Source organism: Leptonychotes weddellii, chromosome 8, assembly GCF_054177405.1.
Source record: "Leptonychotes weddellii isolate Sample4059 chromosome 8, ASM5417740v2, whole genome shotgun sequence".
Lineage (NCBI taxonomy): Eukaryota > Metazoa > Chordata > Mammalia > Carnivora > Phocidae > Leptonychotes > Leptonychotes weddellii.
In genome coordinates, this window is record NC_138376.1 from 119,130,113 (window position 1) to 119,147,418 (window position 17,306).

The 17,306-nt window shown below is 36.3% G+C and overlaps 1 long non-coding RNA gene across 5 annotated transcripts in view; it reads right to left on the reverse strand.

Annotated features, from left to right (window-relative positions):
- LOC145723150 (uncharacterized) overlaps window positions 1-17,306 on the reverse strand; it is a 90,630-nt gene that overhangs the window by 33,298 nt on the left and 40,026 nt on the right. For 2 of the 5 annotated variants that reach the window (XR_014148016.1, XR_014148017.1), the window contains exons 2-4: window positions 15,197-15,362; window positions 12,017-12,086; window positions 1,254-1,297 (exon numbers count right to left, since the gene is read on the reverse strand). This is a non-coding gene — a long non-coding RNA (uncharacterized LOC145723150). The remainder of the gene's footprint in view (window positions 1-1,253; window positions 1,298-12,016; window positions 12,087-15,196; window positions 15,363-17,306) is intronic. The other 3 variants (XR_014148019.1, XR_014148015.1, XR_014148018.1) reach the window with 2 other exon arrangements.

The window sequence follows — 17,306 nt, forward strand, 5'->3', positions numbered from 1 at the left end:
AAGAGAGAGCAATGCTCACCAAAAAGAATGGAGGTGACTAATGGATCATGGATAGCAATGTTTCAAAGACAGTTGCAATATAATTGGGAGTGGTAGAAAGTGCATACCAGGGGCAATAATGATTGTTATTATCATGGTTTGGCTCATAGAAAAATAATAGCACATTTAAGTGCTATTGATACTAATTTAATGATGCACTAATATTTTCTGAAAAATTACCAGACTTTCAGTAACATCCATAGAGTCACACACTCAAAAAATGTGTCCTTGATAGATAGGTGTGAAAGAATGCTTCCCTTGTTAGGGCACCTAGGTGGCTCAATGAGTTAAGCACCCAATTCTTGATTTTGGCTCCGGTCATGATCTTAGGGTCTTGAGATCAAGCCCTACATCAGGCTTTACACTGGGCGTGGAGCCTGCTCAAGATTCTCTCTCTCCATCTCCCTCTGTCCCTCCACCTCTACTCATGCTCTCTCTCTCTCTCTCTCTCAAAAAAAAAAAAAAAGAAAAGAAAAGAAAATGAAATTGTTTCTCTTGCATTCCCCAGCAGGCTTAGAATTGTATTTTATCTTAAAAAAGAGTTAAACCAAACAAGAGATGGATATCCCAGTCAGGAACTAAGACATATAATAATTCTTTTTAAGTTATTTTATAAATATAAAATCAAAGGAATAATGAGAAGAATTAGACACATATTCAAAAAACTCCAGTCTTGCCTAGATCATTAGTGATGAACTTTAAAGGCAAGAACATCTTAAGATTGTTTTACTTTTATATTATAATAACTAAATATAAATATTTTATTTGAATCAGGAGTAAATTTAGATCAGTAAATGCCTCATTTCTAGAGCATTCAATTTGCATTTGGGCATCAAAACACATACTTGCTTATAAATAAATCCTTCACATAATTATACTTCTATGGTACTTTGATAGTTATGGTATGTTCCTGACCACCGAGGGGGTCAAAAAAGATCATTCTATATATAAATTGTTTTACTAAACAACCCTCCCACTGAAAAGTAATTACCACCAAGAATCCATTTTCAAGGGAAATACAGAGGAACAAACATAGTTTGTTATTTATTAATACTATTAGCTTCCCTCTGCATTAATCCTAGCCTAAGGATAAATATACCTAGTCTATTACAGTTTAGTTCACAGATTAGAATGACAAAGTGAAGTACAGACCCTTCAGGTCATAAATATCACTAAAATAAAGAATTAATTTTGAAGAATTTTCAATTACATACCAAAAAGCTATGAGTGTCCTTGTTCCAGGTCTGTTGCCTCTGATCTGTACAAGAAAAAGACAAGAAAGGGATCATGAGGTTTCTGCTTGGACCTCACTACCTAGAAGGAAGTCAGAATCTTACCACATCACCCCTGAGAAGAGGCAACAAAATAGTAACTTGCCCATCATAAAAACTACCCAATGTCTCTCTTGGAAAATGAGACAGAAAGTTCTATCTCACAGGAAAGAAGGTCTAGGTATAAACTAGCAGGAAATCATTAAGCTGAGATCCCTTGGAATTGAATGTTTTCTAAACGATAGTGTGAAAATAATGTTCAAATCCCTTTGAACACTACTCAAGATATATTTTTACTTTATTTTTAAATATCTTGAAAGATGTTCACATGGATTTAGAACTTCCATCTGTTTTCCTGGAATTCTGTCAGTGGGAAAATGTTTCGTATTAGTAATAATCATCCCACTCATTGCCTAAACCATAAGTTTAAAAAATACAGATTTTTTAAGACTTCATTTTTTAAGAGCAGTTTTAGGTTTATAGTAAAATTGAGAGGAAGGTACAGAGATGTCTCCTATACCCCCTGCCCCCACATGTGCATAGCACCCCCCCCCATTATCAACATCACTCACCAGAATGGTATATTTTTTACCAAGGATGAACCTACACTGACACATCATAATTAGCTAAAGTCCATAATATACCTTACAGTTCACTGTTGGTGCTGTACATTCTATGTTTATAGAAAAAATGTACAGTGACATGTATCTATCATTATAATATCATATGATATAATATCATAGTATTTTCATTGCCCTAAAAGTCCTCAGTGCTCTGCATATTCATTTCTCCCATCCCAAGCAACCACTGAACTTTTTACTGTCTCCATAGTTTTGCTTTTTCCAGAATGTCATATGGCTGGAATCATACAGTATGTAGCCTTCTCAGATGGGCTTCTTTCACTTAGTAATATGCATTAAAATTTCCTTTATGTCTTGTCATAGCTTGATAACATATTTCTTTTTAGCACTAAATAATATTCCATTGTCTGAATGTATCAATTTCTTTATCCATTCACCTACTGAAGGACATCTTGGTTGCTTCCAAGTTTTAGCAATTGTGAATAAGCTGCTATAAATACCCATGTGCAGATTTTTGTATGGACGTAAGTTTTCAACTCCTTTGGGTAAATACCAAGAAGCATGATTGCTGAGCTAGCTATATGGTAAAATTATGTTTAGATTTTTAAAAAACCACTGTATTCCAAAGAAACTGTCTCCCAAAGTGGCTATTCCATTTTGCATTCCCATTAGCAATGTATGAGAGTTCCTGTTGCTCCACATCCTCACTGGCATTTGGTGGTGTCAGTGTTCCAGATTTTGGTCATTCTAATAGGTGTGTAAGTGGTTATCACAATTCTGTTTTGGGGTGCCTGTGTGGCTCAGTCATTAAGTGTCTGCCTTCAGCTCAGGTCATGATCCCAGGGTCCTGGGATCAAGCCCGGCGACGGGCTCCCTGCTCTGAGGGAAGCCTGCTTCTCCCTCCCCCACTTCCCCTGCTTGTGTTCCCTCTCTCGCTGTGTCTCTCTCTGTCAAATAAATAAATAAAAATCTTAAAAAAAAAATTCTGTTTTAATTTAATTTCCTTGATGACATATGGAGCATCCTTTTTCATGATTATTTTGTATGCTTATTTGCCATCTGTAAATCTTTGATGAAGTGTCTGTTAAGGTATTTAGTCCATTTTTTAATAAGGTTGTTTATCTTCTTATTATTGAATTTTAGGAGTTCATTGTATATTTTGGATAACAGTCCTTTATCAGATGTATCTTTTGCAAATACTTTCTCCCAGTCTGTAACTTGTCTTCTAATTCTTTGTATTGCCTTTGTAGAGAAGTTTTTAATTTTAATGAAATCAATATATTAATGTTTTCTTTCATGGATCACATCTTTGATGTTATATCTAAAACAATACCACCATACTCAAGTTCATCTAGGCTTTCTCCTACACTATCTTCTGGGAGTTTTGTGTTTTCTATACAGGTCTATGATATAGTTTTAAATATAATTTTCTCCATCACTTCCTTAAGTAGAGATAATCATTTTTGTGAAGGGTATATGGTCTGTGTCTAGATTCATTTCTTTGCCTGTGGGTGTCCAGTTATTCCAGCACCGTTTGTTGAAGAGACTATCTTTGCTTCAATGTATTGCCTTTGCTCCCTTGTCAAAGATCAATTGACCACATTTATGAGGGTCTATTTCTGGGCTCTCTATTCTACTCCATTGATCTATTTGTTTATCTTTTTACCAATACCACACTGTCTTGATTACTGAAACTTTATAGTAAGTCTTGAAATTGGGTAATGTCAGTCCTCTAACTTTGTTTTTCTCCTTCAATATTGTTTGGTTAGTCTGGGTTTTTTCCCTCTCCATATAAACTTTAAAATATATTTGTCAATATCCAAAAAACAAATTGCTGATATTTTGATTGGGATTGAATTGCATCTATATGTCAATTTTGGAAGAATTGACATGTTGACAACATTGAGTCTTCCTATCCATAAACATGGACTATCTCTCTAGCTAGTTCTTCTTTGATTTTATTCATCAGAATTTTTCCTCATATAGATCTTGTATACATTTTGTTAGATTTATACCTAAGTATTTCATTTCTGGGGGACTAAGGTAAGTGATAATTGTGTTTTTTATTTCAAATTCCCTTGCTCATCATTGGATATAGGAAAACAATTGACTTTTGTATATTAACCTTGTGTCCTGCAACCTTGCTATAATCAGTTATTAGTTCCAGGAGGTTTTTTGTTTGTTTGTTTTTTGGGGGTTTTTTTGTCAGTATTACAGACTTTCTACATAGATGATCATGCCACTTAAGAACAAAGAGTTATGTCTTCCTCTTTATCTATATCTTTTTTATTTTCTTTTCTTGCTTTATTGCATTAGCTAGGACTTCTAGTATGATGTTGAAAAGTAATGAGAAGAAACATCCTTGCCTTGTTCCTGATCTTAGTGGGAAAGCTTTCTCACCATTAAGTATGGTGTTAGCTATAGGCTTTTTGTAGGTAGTCTTTATCAATAGCTATCAATATAAGTATAAATAGTTCCCTTCTCTTCCTAGTTTACCGAGAGTTTTTAACATGAATTGGTGTTAGAGTTTGTCAAATGTTTTTTCTGTATCTATTGATATGATCATATGATTATTCTTTTTAAATCTGTTTATGTGATGGATTGCATTAATTGATTTTTAAATGTTGGACCAGCCTTGCATAACTAAGATAAATCTCACTTGGTTATAAAAATTCTTTTTATACTTTTTTGGATTAGATTTTCTAATATTTTATAGAGTACTTTTGCACCTATGTTCATGAGAGATATTGGTCTGTAGTTTTCTTGTAATGTCTTTGTCTGGTATTGGTATCAGGATAATGCTGGCTTCATAGAATGAGTTAAGACATATTCTCTCTGCTTCTATCCTCTGAAAAGTCTGTAGAGAACTGATATAATTTCTTCCTTAAATATTTGGTAGAATTTGCCAGTGAACCCATCTGGAACTGGTTCTTTCTGTTTTGGAAGGTTATTTATTATTGATTCAATTTCTTTAATAGGTATAGACCTATTCAGATTATCTATTTCGTCTCATGTGAGTTTTGGCAGATTGTATCTTTCAAGGAATTGGTCCATTTCATCTAGATTGTCAAATTTGTGGGCACAGAGCTACTCATAGTATTCCTTTATTATTCTTTTAATTTCCATGGAAGCTGTAATGATGTCACCTCTTTCATTTCTGATAATAGTAACTTGTGTCTTCTCTCTTTTTTCCTCAGTTAACCTGGCTAGAGGTTTACTGATTTTATTGGTCTTTTTAAAGAACCAGCTTTTGGTTTCATTGATTTTTCTCTATTGATTGCCTATTGTCCATTTCATTGATTTTTGCTCTAAGTCTTATTATTTCTTCTTCTTACTTTGGATTTAATTTGTTCTTCTTTTTCTAAGTTCCCAAGATGGAAACTTAGATTATTGATTTTAGATTTTTCTTCTTTCCTAATATATGCATTCAATTCTATAAATTTCCTTCAAGCACTGCTTTTGCTGCAAGGTTCTTCTTTTTTAAGCCTGTATATTTATATCTCACAGTAAAATGAGATGGCAGAAGAACATGATCTGTAAAGGACAGATACATTTTAAGAAGATCTGTTTTTTAATGACTCATCTGTTTCAAATATTTGGGTTTTTTAACCTTTTAAATTTTCCTCCAACTTTTCATTTTGAAAGTTTTTAAAACTATAGGAAAGCTGTGGGAATATTTAACAATGAACATCTGGATAGCCTTCACTAGATTCCTAAATTATTACCATTTTGCCACATTTGCTTTATCTCTCTGTCCACATGTATAAATATTTTGCCAAACCATTTGAGAATTACTTATAAAGATGGTTCACCTCTAAAAACTTTAGCATGGACATCACCTCACACCTGTCAGAATGGCTAAAATCAACAACGCAAGAAACAACAGGTGTTGGAAAGGATATGGAGAAAGAGGAACCCTCTTGCAATATTGGTGTGAATGCAAACTGGTGCAGCCACTCTGGCAAATACTATGGAATTTCCTCAAAAAGTTAAAAATAGAATTACCCCAAGATCCAGGATTCACACCACTAGGTATTTATCCAAAGAATACAAAAATACTAATTCAAAGGGATGCATGTACTCCAATGTTCAAAGCAACATTATGATACCATAGCCAAATTATGGAAATTGCCCAAGTGCCCATATACTGATGAATGGATAAGAAAGAGATATTACTCAGACATAAAAAATAATGAAATCTTACCATTTGTGATGACATGGATGGAGCCAGAGAGTATTATACTAAGCAAAATATGTCAGAGAAAAACAAATGCCTATGATTTCACTCATATGTGGAATTTAATAAACAAAGCAAATGAACAAAGGAGGGGCAAAAAAAAAAGAGAGAGGCAAACCAAGAAACAAACTCTTAATTATAGAGAACAATCTGATGGTTACCAGAGGAGAAAGGGGTGAAAGAATGGGGTAAATAGGTGATGGGGATTAAGAAGGGCACTTGTGATGAGCACCGGGTGATGTATGGAAGTGTTGAATCACTCTATTGTACACCTGAAACTATTACACTGTGTGTTAACTAACTGGAATTTAAATAAAAACTTAAAAAAAAAAAAACTTTAGCATGTACCTCCTAAGAACAAATATCCTATCATGATTACACAATAATAAACATACTTGGGAAATTTGAAGTGATACAATTATCTAATATGCAGTTCAAATTTTCCCAATTGTCTCAGGAATGTCCTTTTCAGTCTAGGTATTTATTATATTTTATTTTAAATCCAGGACTCACTCAAGGTCACCATTGCATATACAGTCATATGTATATAGTTCCTTTTGTCTTTGACAATCGACATTTTTGTAAAGTCCAGTTGTTTTTTTGCATAATGCCCCTCAAATTGAATTTATCTAATTGTTTCCTCACAATTAGACTCAGGTGAAAATTTTGACAGAGGCACACACGTGAAGTGGGAATGCTTTTCTTCTTTTTGTACATTAGAAAAAGCACAAAATAGGTCAGATTAATATTTTCTTTCAATCAATAACACTTGGTGATTATCTCCTATAAGTAAATTTAGTGTCATAGTTTGCAGCTTACAAAACGCTTTGACATGGATTCATTTACTCAATTTGCACAACCACCCCACAAGGTAGGTATTTTTAATTATGTTTTCTTGTTGGATGCAAATCTCTCCAAGTTTATAGAACCAGGAAGACTATATCTGTGGCCAAAATTTAAGCGTAGAAATACCATAAATATCACACTGAGGAAGAAGCCCTGTGTTTTCATGTCAAATGAATCTAGATATTTTTTCTCTTCTACAACTTGCACCTCTCCATTGTCCAAACTTTGTGCCTTACAGTTCTAGCTGTATGTTAAATTACAAGGTAATATAATATTATGCTTTATCAAAACATTTTCCAACTGTAATGATTTGAAATTACAATAATCAAAGCAGAAACAATATAAAAGTGGATGAGTGTTAGCTGTATTGAATGCCAAGTAATTGGCTTTTGTTCATGTTTATGTCTTTGCATTTGGTGCAACTAGTAATTCACCAGCTCTTCTTTTCTCCCTTGAAGAAGACTTTTTGTCAATTCCTTCTACTTCCCAAAGCATGAAAACAGCATTGTTTCATAGCATAGCCATCAGTATTTGTACAAGGATTTCTTAGCATATTAAATTAATAACGTTTTAATTTTCTTTTTAACCTTGAGCTTCACATTCCCAGTATTGTTTAGTTTAGGGTCAAATCAAGAAACATTTGGCTATCAGTGTATGTAACTTGATTCACAACCAATAGCATAGATCCTTAAGTAGACATTCTAGCCAGAAAGAGCATAAACAGATTTTCCAAGCTGTGGGTTAAGGATACTGATGGGAATAAAAGTCAGACAACTTTTACAGTAATACTGAAATTCAAAAAGCAATACCACCCATGTCCAGGTAAGGACAATTGCAGGTGCTTGTTTGGGTGGTATTCACACTCAGATATACTATCTAAATCATTTTGAGTTCGGAAAGATCTTAAAGAAATAGGGTGATATTTTCCACTGATAAAAACCACTTTGCCACATCCCGAGAGCCTCAAGCTCAGATGACAGATCAAAATCCACTTACATTTTCATCTGTGCACAATTTCCCAGCACTCAGTGATTTGAATACCTCATTTCAAAGTAAAAGAGTAATTTCAAATGCCTAAATAATGGGTGTGATATTATTGTCCTTGTCCAGTGTTCAATTTCATAAGGAAGCAGAGACAGAATCCTGAAAATACTCAACGAAAGAGCAAAACTCCTTTTTCAACTTTCACAGAGTTCTGCAAGCATATCATTTTCTTTTGAACTGGCATATTATTTATCCCCTTAAAAGAAAAATCTATATTTTAATCCCAGGAAATGCATTATTCTCATTGTTCATTTGGATTAGTTTTCAAGACAACTACAGTAAAGGAAGCTGCATTTGATACTTCTGCTTTGAGCATATAAATTGTCTGGGCCCGAGTGATGAAAAATTTTTCAGCTGTGAAGTCTTTAATAGAACACATATCATTCCTTTTTTTCCACCAATCCTCATCAACAGACTATTATCATCAAATAACAATAAGAGAGGCTGCCTGCAGTTAATTTAATCACTGTAATTTCCCAAAAAAAATAAAGACTGATGTCTTTTGAAAATTATTCCAATTATGTCTTTGAAAATGAGTTCAAAATTGTTAAAATTACTACTTTCAACACTATATTAACCTCCACCAAGTGCTATTAGTTATTCTCACGATCTTCCTAGAGCAAAAAATGACATCAGTGCTCAATTTTTTTATTTGGTAAAAATTCAACTTTGAGATGCCACAATTATTTTTAAAACTTTGCTCGAGTTCAATTCACTTAAGGTTTAATCTAACCCTTTTCAAATACATCCCGAGAAGCAATTTCTCTGCTTAAAAACAAAAACACAGCCAAAATTCATTTTATTGGATCACATAAAATCAAATTATATAACCACTTGAAAATAAGTAGAAGATAAGTAGAGAGAAGGGATCACAGAAACAATGATGAAGATAACAATAGCCAACATTTATTGAGCTCTGATTATTACTTGATTTGCGCAGGCCTGTGCTAAATGGTGTACAGGCACTGATCATTTCGTTTCCACAGCAACCCTATGAAGAGGGTCCTGCCTTTATTCCCATTTTACAGGTGAAGACCGCCGCCGTGAAATCTGCTGCTGTGGCCAACATTGGCAGCCTGCGAGCCCCCTAGCCTCCGCTAGCTACCCCGCCCCCGCAACACACACATGTTTCTGACCATTACTTTGATGAGGACTCTTCCTTTGACCTCATGATGAGCTCTCTCCCTTAGAAACCCACAGACACCCCTTCTAGAAGAAGAAAGGAGTAAGAACAGGGAGGGTCCATTCCCAGAGCAATGCTTCCTCCCACGCTGCCAGGCTTCCTCGCTCATCTTGGCTTTAACCAGCATTCCCAGGGCTCTCCCTCCAGTCCAGCTCCTTTTGGGGGCCCGGACTTCCGTCAAGTGTGTATTGTCTAAGCTGTAACTGCAGAGAAGTTTCGCCCCTCTTCCCCAGTGCTCTGGACCCCCTGTGGTGCACCTGCTTCTGCCTGAGTCCTTCCTGAAGCAGTTCAGCCGCTCCCCCACCGCTGTCCGGCTCCGCCAGCAGGGAGGCGACCCGCTTGGACACCTAGGTGCACGTTAGCGGTGGGTTGGCTGCAACCTAACACTGCAGATCATGTTGGCAGACTCTCACCCTGAGGCGGCTCAAAATACTATTATTTTGGATCATTTGAATAATTATAAATTATTCCAAAATTGTTAGCTATGTGAAGGAGGAAAATGCATGACTCTCAGACTTTTCCATGTTTTGATCCTTGATATACAGTGAACTCTGTATGCATTTCATGCGGATGAAAGCAAGCACTGAGAAAAAGAAAAGAAAGACGAGGAAACTGAAGGAAAGGAGGCCTTGGGAGTGAGGAATTTCAACCCTGTGTTATTGTTGGGACCTTGACCGCCAGAGAGGCCCCTGCTGAAAGGGACAGGTTTTATTCAGGACCCATGTTCACCATGTCCTTACTCCAAAGTTGGCTCTGCCAATAACTTAGCATCTATTCCACTTCTTGGAAATAAAGCTTTTGATATAAAAAAAAATACATAGTTGCATTGTTATAAACTTAAAAATGCAACAGAGCAGTTAGTAAAACAAAAACCACCCATCAACTCAAAGTCCAGAGATACCTACTCTTAATGTGTATTTCCTGCTCCATTTTCTTCCATTCGTTTGGAAAATTTGTAATGTAAGCAGTATTCTATATATATAGCTTTGTGTCTACAAGGCCTAATCTTAGAGCTCTGCATGGATGTGGATTATAGCTAATATTTGAGCTGCGTGACAACTCACATTTAGAACCTTTAATCACAGCACAGGCCTGACATTCCGCTAACTTTATCAGGCATGTACGAGATTTTGGACAGCACCCTAATGAACTGTAATGCTCTGAAGAGCATTCTTTTCTTATCTCAGTTGTTGAGCAGGAGGTCCTAGGATGCCAAATAATCTGAACGTCCACATGTACATTTTCAGTGTTTGAAAACCAGTACATAAGGCACAGAAGTGCTTTTGAGAACAGGACCAGTAACACTTTTAAGGCTCAATGATTGGGGCAATCTCAAATATTTCCTCGTTTAATGCTTCTGTTATTTTAGGGAAAGAGCTGCATAAATGGCAGGATGCAGAGATCGTTTAACTCAAATTCACTGTTAATAGGAAAACAGAAGATTTAAGATCATCTGGCTCAATTTTAGAGAACCATAAAATAATTTCCTTAAAAAAATGTAAGGGCATATTAGAAAAATATATTACAATGGTATTTCACATACACATCACTTTGATTTCTCAAATTGTCCCCCAAGTGTCTTTTTAGAATTGGGTTGTAGAAAACTTCTCCATAATTACTCAGGCTAAATTTAAACCAGCATCTTAACTTTAACTTCCAAAACACTTCGTGAGTTATTATATAATCAATTATAGAATCTCAAGTCAAGAGGACACTTTTCTTTGTTCGGAATATGCCCAGTTAACTCAACTCAAAAATGACGCAAACTCAAAAGAAAGCAAAGGAATTCAAACAAGTAAACATCGTGCTTCCCATCGGCTTTAAAGAAGCAGACATTTCATGTGCCTCAGCAATTTACTCTGCTTTTAGATGAAATGAATAGACACTCCCCTTCCATAGGTAATAAAATTAGAATTCTTATATTAAAAAATAATAGCTTATATTGTTACCAGCTAGAAGTGGCCTTAATGGAGAAGTTGCCTTGATACTCGAACCCTGAAAAGAAGAGCTGTTAACCAACTATTCTAAACCCAAAGTGAATATCTTTGTTAGACTTAGCTCCACATTTAACTGGCTTGTAATCAATAAATGTATAAAATAAGTTAACTCAGCCACTTTCCAAAGCATATATTTTGCAGCCAGTTATCCTGGGGCATTTGCCAGAAAGTTATATTAATCATTTAAAATATTCCATGTGTGCTGTACTGAGTTTCATAGTTGAAACGAGCATATGGTTCTATCAGGTTTAAATTTTCCAACATAAAAATGACTGTAGTCATATTGTGGTCCATGTGTCTATGGCCTTAAATACCCTTGTATCTATGAATGGAAATGGATCCCAAACTGTTTCAAGTGGCCTTTCCTCATGCTGATTTTAGGCTGATATGTTCTGAGATATTTGTCTTATTAGAACCTATGGTAAGATCACACTCCTGCAATTGGGAACAGGGTCTTTCCAGAAGAGAGTCTACATTCCCAGTGTCAAAGAACTTGGAAAGATTTGGACTCTGAGACATGGTAGGAAAAATTTCCCTCTTCATTCTATCTTGGCCTTGCTCTCTTGAGCTTAGACTTTAAGGAAACTTTTTTTTTTTAAGATTTTATTTATTTATTTATTTATTTATTTGAGAGAGAGAGAGCACAACGTGGCGGGCGGTGGGGGGATAGAGGCAGAGGGAGAGGAAGAAGCAGACTCCCTGTTGAGCAGGGAGCCCAGCTCGGGGCTCTATCCAGGACCCTGAGATCATGACCTGAGCCGAAGGCAGATGTTTAGCTGACTGAGCCACCCAGGCGCCCCTACTCTAGGGAATCCTACCAGAAGGTTCTTTTCCGTGAAGATGTTATGAAGGTGGCTGCAGGTTCATGGAGGCAGTCCTTGGAGTGTGCTGGGAAAGAGGAAAGCAAAAAAAATCGCATGAGGGTGAGCTGGCCTACCAGTTCTGAGAGCAGGCATCTCTAGAAATGGGTGTACTCATTTTGTAATTAATGGGATATACTTACGTTGCTCACACTCTCTTCCTTGTATAGTTAAGTTATTGCTAGCTGTTCAAATATAGTAGTAACTTCCAGTAACATTCTACTTCCCCCTGGCCAATTCACCTGGCATGGTGACATGCTGGCTCAGGCCAGAGGTCATATTACAATATGGACAAGTCCTGTATCTCCCTGTGTCAATGGGCAGTAGAGGAAAATAAGGCTTCTAATGCACAGAACCGGAAACAAGTTTATGGGGAATTCTTCCAAATGTAAAGCTCACAGTTGAAAGAAACATGAGAGAGAAATCCTAAAAACTTACATTACCAGTAATCAACTGGGAAGCCAGAAGAAGTTTTTCTAAACAATCAATAAAAACAAAAAAACAATTCTGATCAACTTATGCTACATGAAAGACTGTATTATCTTTCTATGTTCTCTAGACAAAATGACTTTACAAAATCATTGTCATGTAAAGGGGCAACCAAAAATCACACAGATAAAAATGTAGGGGAATGTATTTTAGAGATATGTCAGGCAGTTAATTTTAAAATTATCTTATTTTTCTGGATAATGTGCTCCTTTTGGTATTTTGTCAGTTTTTTAAAATTTGAAATTTATTCTCATTTCTGTCATGTCTTTTAAATATTGAGTTTCTTACAACACCCTCTTTGTAATTTTGTATTATTTTCCCTAAGAAGTCTCTCCAAATTGTATAAGATTCAGGCCCCACAAAGTCTGGATCCACCCTGGCTATCCGATTCCTCACATGACAGCTTGGTCTCAGCTGGACTATGGCAAAGGATGGGGTGATGGTGGAGGAGGTTGGGGTGGGGGTGGGTCTAGGGGCTGTGCCCACATTGTTGTTGTCATCTCCTGGGGCCTTGCAATAGTGGTAGTCAGAGATTTGTGATGTTCTCCAAGGGGCATGAGAATTTCAAGCACAAGATTTGAGACTGTATGATCCAGGCACCCCTCCAACCTTGAAATATTAGCATTGTATGTTGTTAAATATGCCTGCAGATTTCCTGTTCTCCAAGCTAGTAAAGCATTTGTTTAATTTCCAGCATAGAATAGCTGTATTCCCATGCTTGCCAGGAGCATTAAATCCAACTGGCTGGCTCTCGGTCCATGTCAAACGCTCAGTTACAATAAGCAATACTTACATAGTATGTTTAAAGGCATATCCATTACTCTATATCCCAGAGTTATCTACTACTCAGAGTGCTGAGACTTCGAGAGATCTGTGATTCCCTAAAATTATATGCAGAATTTAATGTGTGTCTGCATATATAGCTTTCATCAGAGTCTCAAATTGGTCCATGACATGTAAAAATTAATAATCACTAGTTTACATTTCGAGAGTAAGTACCTCCAACGAGGTGGTACTAAAAAAAAAAATAATACTTTATACCTCCAAAAAGGTTTTTAAAATTACACTACATAATTTTAAACCCATTTCTATATTAAGCTGGGCCAGCAGAAACATATGTCATTGATTACACTGAGAAATTATAAGAGATAGCCCAATGAAACAAAGGAAGCTTTTAAACGTACCGTTAATTTCATTACAGTGTATCATTACTATGGACTGAATTAGGTTTCTCCCCAAATTCATAGGTTAAAGCTGTAACCCCCCAATATGAAGGTATTTCGAAGTAGGCCTCTCAGAGGTAATTGGGCCACCAGGTGGAGACCTCATGATGGTTTTAGTGCCCTTAAAGAGCTAGAGATGAGAGAGAGAGAGAGAGAGAGAGAGCACTTTCCCCTCTCCCTGTGAAGACACAGGAGGAGGATGGCCATATACAAGCTGGAAAGACAGGTCTCACCAGAACCTGACCATCTCAGCACCCTGATCTGGGACTTCCAACATCCAAAACTGTGAGAAATAATTTCTGTTGTTTAAGACACCCAGTCAATAAAGTTGCTATAGCAGCTTGAGCTGACCAAGACAGTCATTATGAGGTAAGGTCTATGGAAGAAATTTCTCTCTAGTTTCAGTAGACAAAAAGTTGGGCATCTCATTTGATTTTACAGGAGATGTGGTCATGAATCTATAACTGTTTCTTACCCTTTGCATTGCATATCATAAAACTTAGAATCAATATGTCATTGTACTCTAGTAAAGATCTAGTGCCTTCCCACATACACTTTGTGTATTAACTTCACTCGAAGACACCTCTTACTTTTCACAATAACCTTTTCTTCTGTTCCTTCTTGCAATTTCATTCTATTTTGTTGTATGCATTTATGCAACTTGCCTTAAATCCTTTCACAAACAATGCAGATTCTAAGTAAGAATATGAATGAACAAATGAAGGAATGACATTTCCACTTGAGAATTAAAAATATAAATGTTCATTACTGCATTTGGAATTATACGCAAATGTGTATTTGAAGAAATTTAATTTATCTCAACCATGCTCATAAACCTATGAAAATGATTTATGTATGCCAGGGGTTCTTAACTTAGGGCTCATAAACACTCCAGGGGACCTGCAGACAGAATTCAGGGAGTCTGTACACTTAGATGGGGGAAAGCTGATCTTCATTTGCACTGATCTCTAACTGAAATTTAACATTTCCTTCAAATACAAATATTGGCAACAAACCACGGAAGTATTTAGGAGTATCTGTGAATTTGTTTCCCATAGAAATCCCAGGTACGCTCGTCTCCCATTTGGGTTGTTGCAGCTATCCGAAAATATCACTTACACTTATCATCACCTTCAAATGTCACTACACTTGCTGCTGCTAGATTATGTTAATTAACGTATTTAAAAAACACATTATTTCTATATCACAAATTTTTTTATAATTATATTTTTATATATTTGGTTCCTTGTAGTACTTTGCGTTTTGCTTTAGACATTTCAGAATATTATTCTGAAAAGGGGTCCATAGGCTTCCTAAGACTACCAAAGGTGTCCAGGGCATAAAAGAAGTTAAAACTCTGACAACACAAACTGTATTTAGGTAACATCTTTACGAGTGCTTGCAAATATCTTACTGAGATCTGTACCATAATTAGGGAATGGTGGTTTCTCTTGATTGGACAACAGTGGCATCCTCTTGTCAATAAAAGGGAATAGTAGAAGCGGCATGAGTCTTCCTATCCCATTGACAAGTTAAGGTCACAATCAGCCCACACGCAGCAAACCTATTTCTTAGGTCTGCACCTGCAACTTCTAAAAAAAAACATTTAACAGCTTTGTGAAACTCAGGGTCAGCATTTCTCTAACTGAGAGAGAGAAAAAAAACAATTGACTTAACATTTCAAACCTCAACTAAGAAGCAGTACATTTGACTCAATCATGTAAAGACTCATTATCTATTTTGCAAATTATCTGAGCCCCTTCCTTTTATTTTTTTTTTCTCCCTTGCATGTCAGGCTTCTTTTGAATTTTTATCAGACACTTTGGTACTTTTAGCACAATTGGAATAGGGCAAGAATAAGGAAGTAAAACAAAAGGCTGTCAGTATGATTACTTAACACACACTTCAAAATTATTTTTAGTTACTGTTGTGACATTCACAATGAGGACCTGGTACAAAGAAGTGTGAGTGTCTGTGTGGGTGTGTTGAGGGGAAGAGTATACCACCTCCAAACAGCCATGGGCAAAGGCCTTTGTCCCCACTTCCCAAGTCTGTGGATCTAAGATTAGGAGAGAGAATATGGACCCATTAGGGAGATTCCCCCACCCCAGGACAACGCAATTCAAGCATGAAGCCAGAGTGAGGAGGCATGGTGGATCCCTGGATGGTGGAATTTCTTCCCTCTCTCCTCTGGGCCAACAGGAGGATATTACCCCTGGGCCCCTTGCCCCATTCCAATGAAAGGTGTAGTTGGAAGTTGGATTTCATAAATAAATAAGGCACCAGATTATCTAAAATCTTCTGAGGATACATCACTTTGTATAATTAATAAGATTTCCAGATGGCTGACTTATCCTTTCAAGCAATGGCACCGTTTTCATGTTAGTTATCTTAGACGACTGACTGTATTATTAATGTACTATATACCCCCTACATACGTAGAAAAGTAGCCTGAAATTAGTTTAATCTTATACTGATGACTCTGGGTCAACACTGAAAAAATCCACTTTCTTGCATGGGCACATTACAAGGGTAATTTCCAGGATCCACACGGGGTCTTTGACCCTTATATTAGAACTGATGCTGAGAATTGAAGCTGCTTTTTCCATTTTTGTCTAATCCTTTCTTGACAGACATTACTTTTATCCTCCAACTAGATTTGAAACCAGATATGCAATCATGAATAGATTGACGGCTTGAGGACATCCTGAATGGAATAAAAAGCACAATGCATGAGATTTATTATTTATTGTTTATGATATCCATTTGAGCATTCATAGAGTTTTACTGATTTGCTGATTCTTTGAAGAGTGCTAGATACAGGAGTTTATAATGTAATTTCCAAATAAATGAGATTCAACTGTACTTGGTTTCCTGTGAAAATCAACCAGAGAGCCTTCCATATCTACCCTTGCATGTCTATATACAAACTCAGAACAGAGTTTATCCCAGTTTCTGGTTGACAGCAAGTTTCTGTTGTTGAATTAGCATCCTGAATTCAGTAACTGACATATTTACGGACTTTGACAACCCAAACCACTAGGTCCCACTGTCTGAAATCTCTGAGTCACATACTCATTTTCACAGAGGCAGCAAAACCAAGTGTTCCCACTTCCTCTTTCACCCAAGCCTTTATTTGTCTCATTGAGTTGTAACCACACAATGTGGTGGAAGGACTATGGACGTATATTGAAATCCTTCTTCTGCTTCCAGCTCACTAAGGAACTTTGGGGAAACTACTTTTTCTCAAGTCTGTAAAGTGTTTTCACCTGTAAAATGAATATAATATAACTTGGGACCCAGAGTGTTTGTGAGAATGAAGTGACATAATTTCCATAAATTTACTCAGGTCGTGTCAGGCACTTAAGCAGATGCTTCAGAATTATTTGTGTCCTATCCTTTCCCTTCTTCCTTTATTTTCATGTTTATTGACTTTGCAGCACCCAGATATATAGATCACCTTCAAAATACATAGTTATTGTCTTCAGTGAGGCATTGTTGAGCAACAGCTAACAGCTTTAGTAATGCTTCTTAAG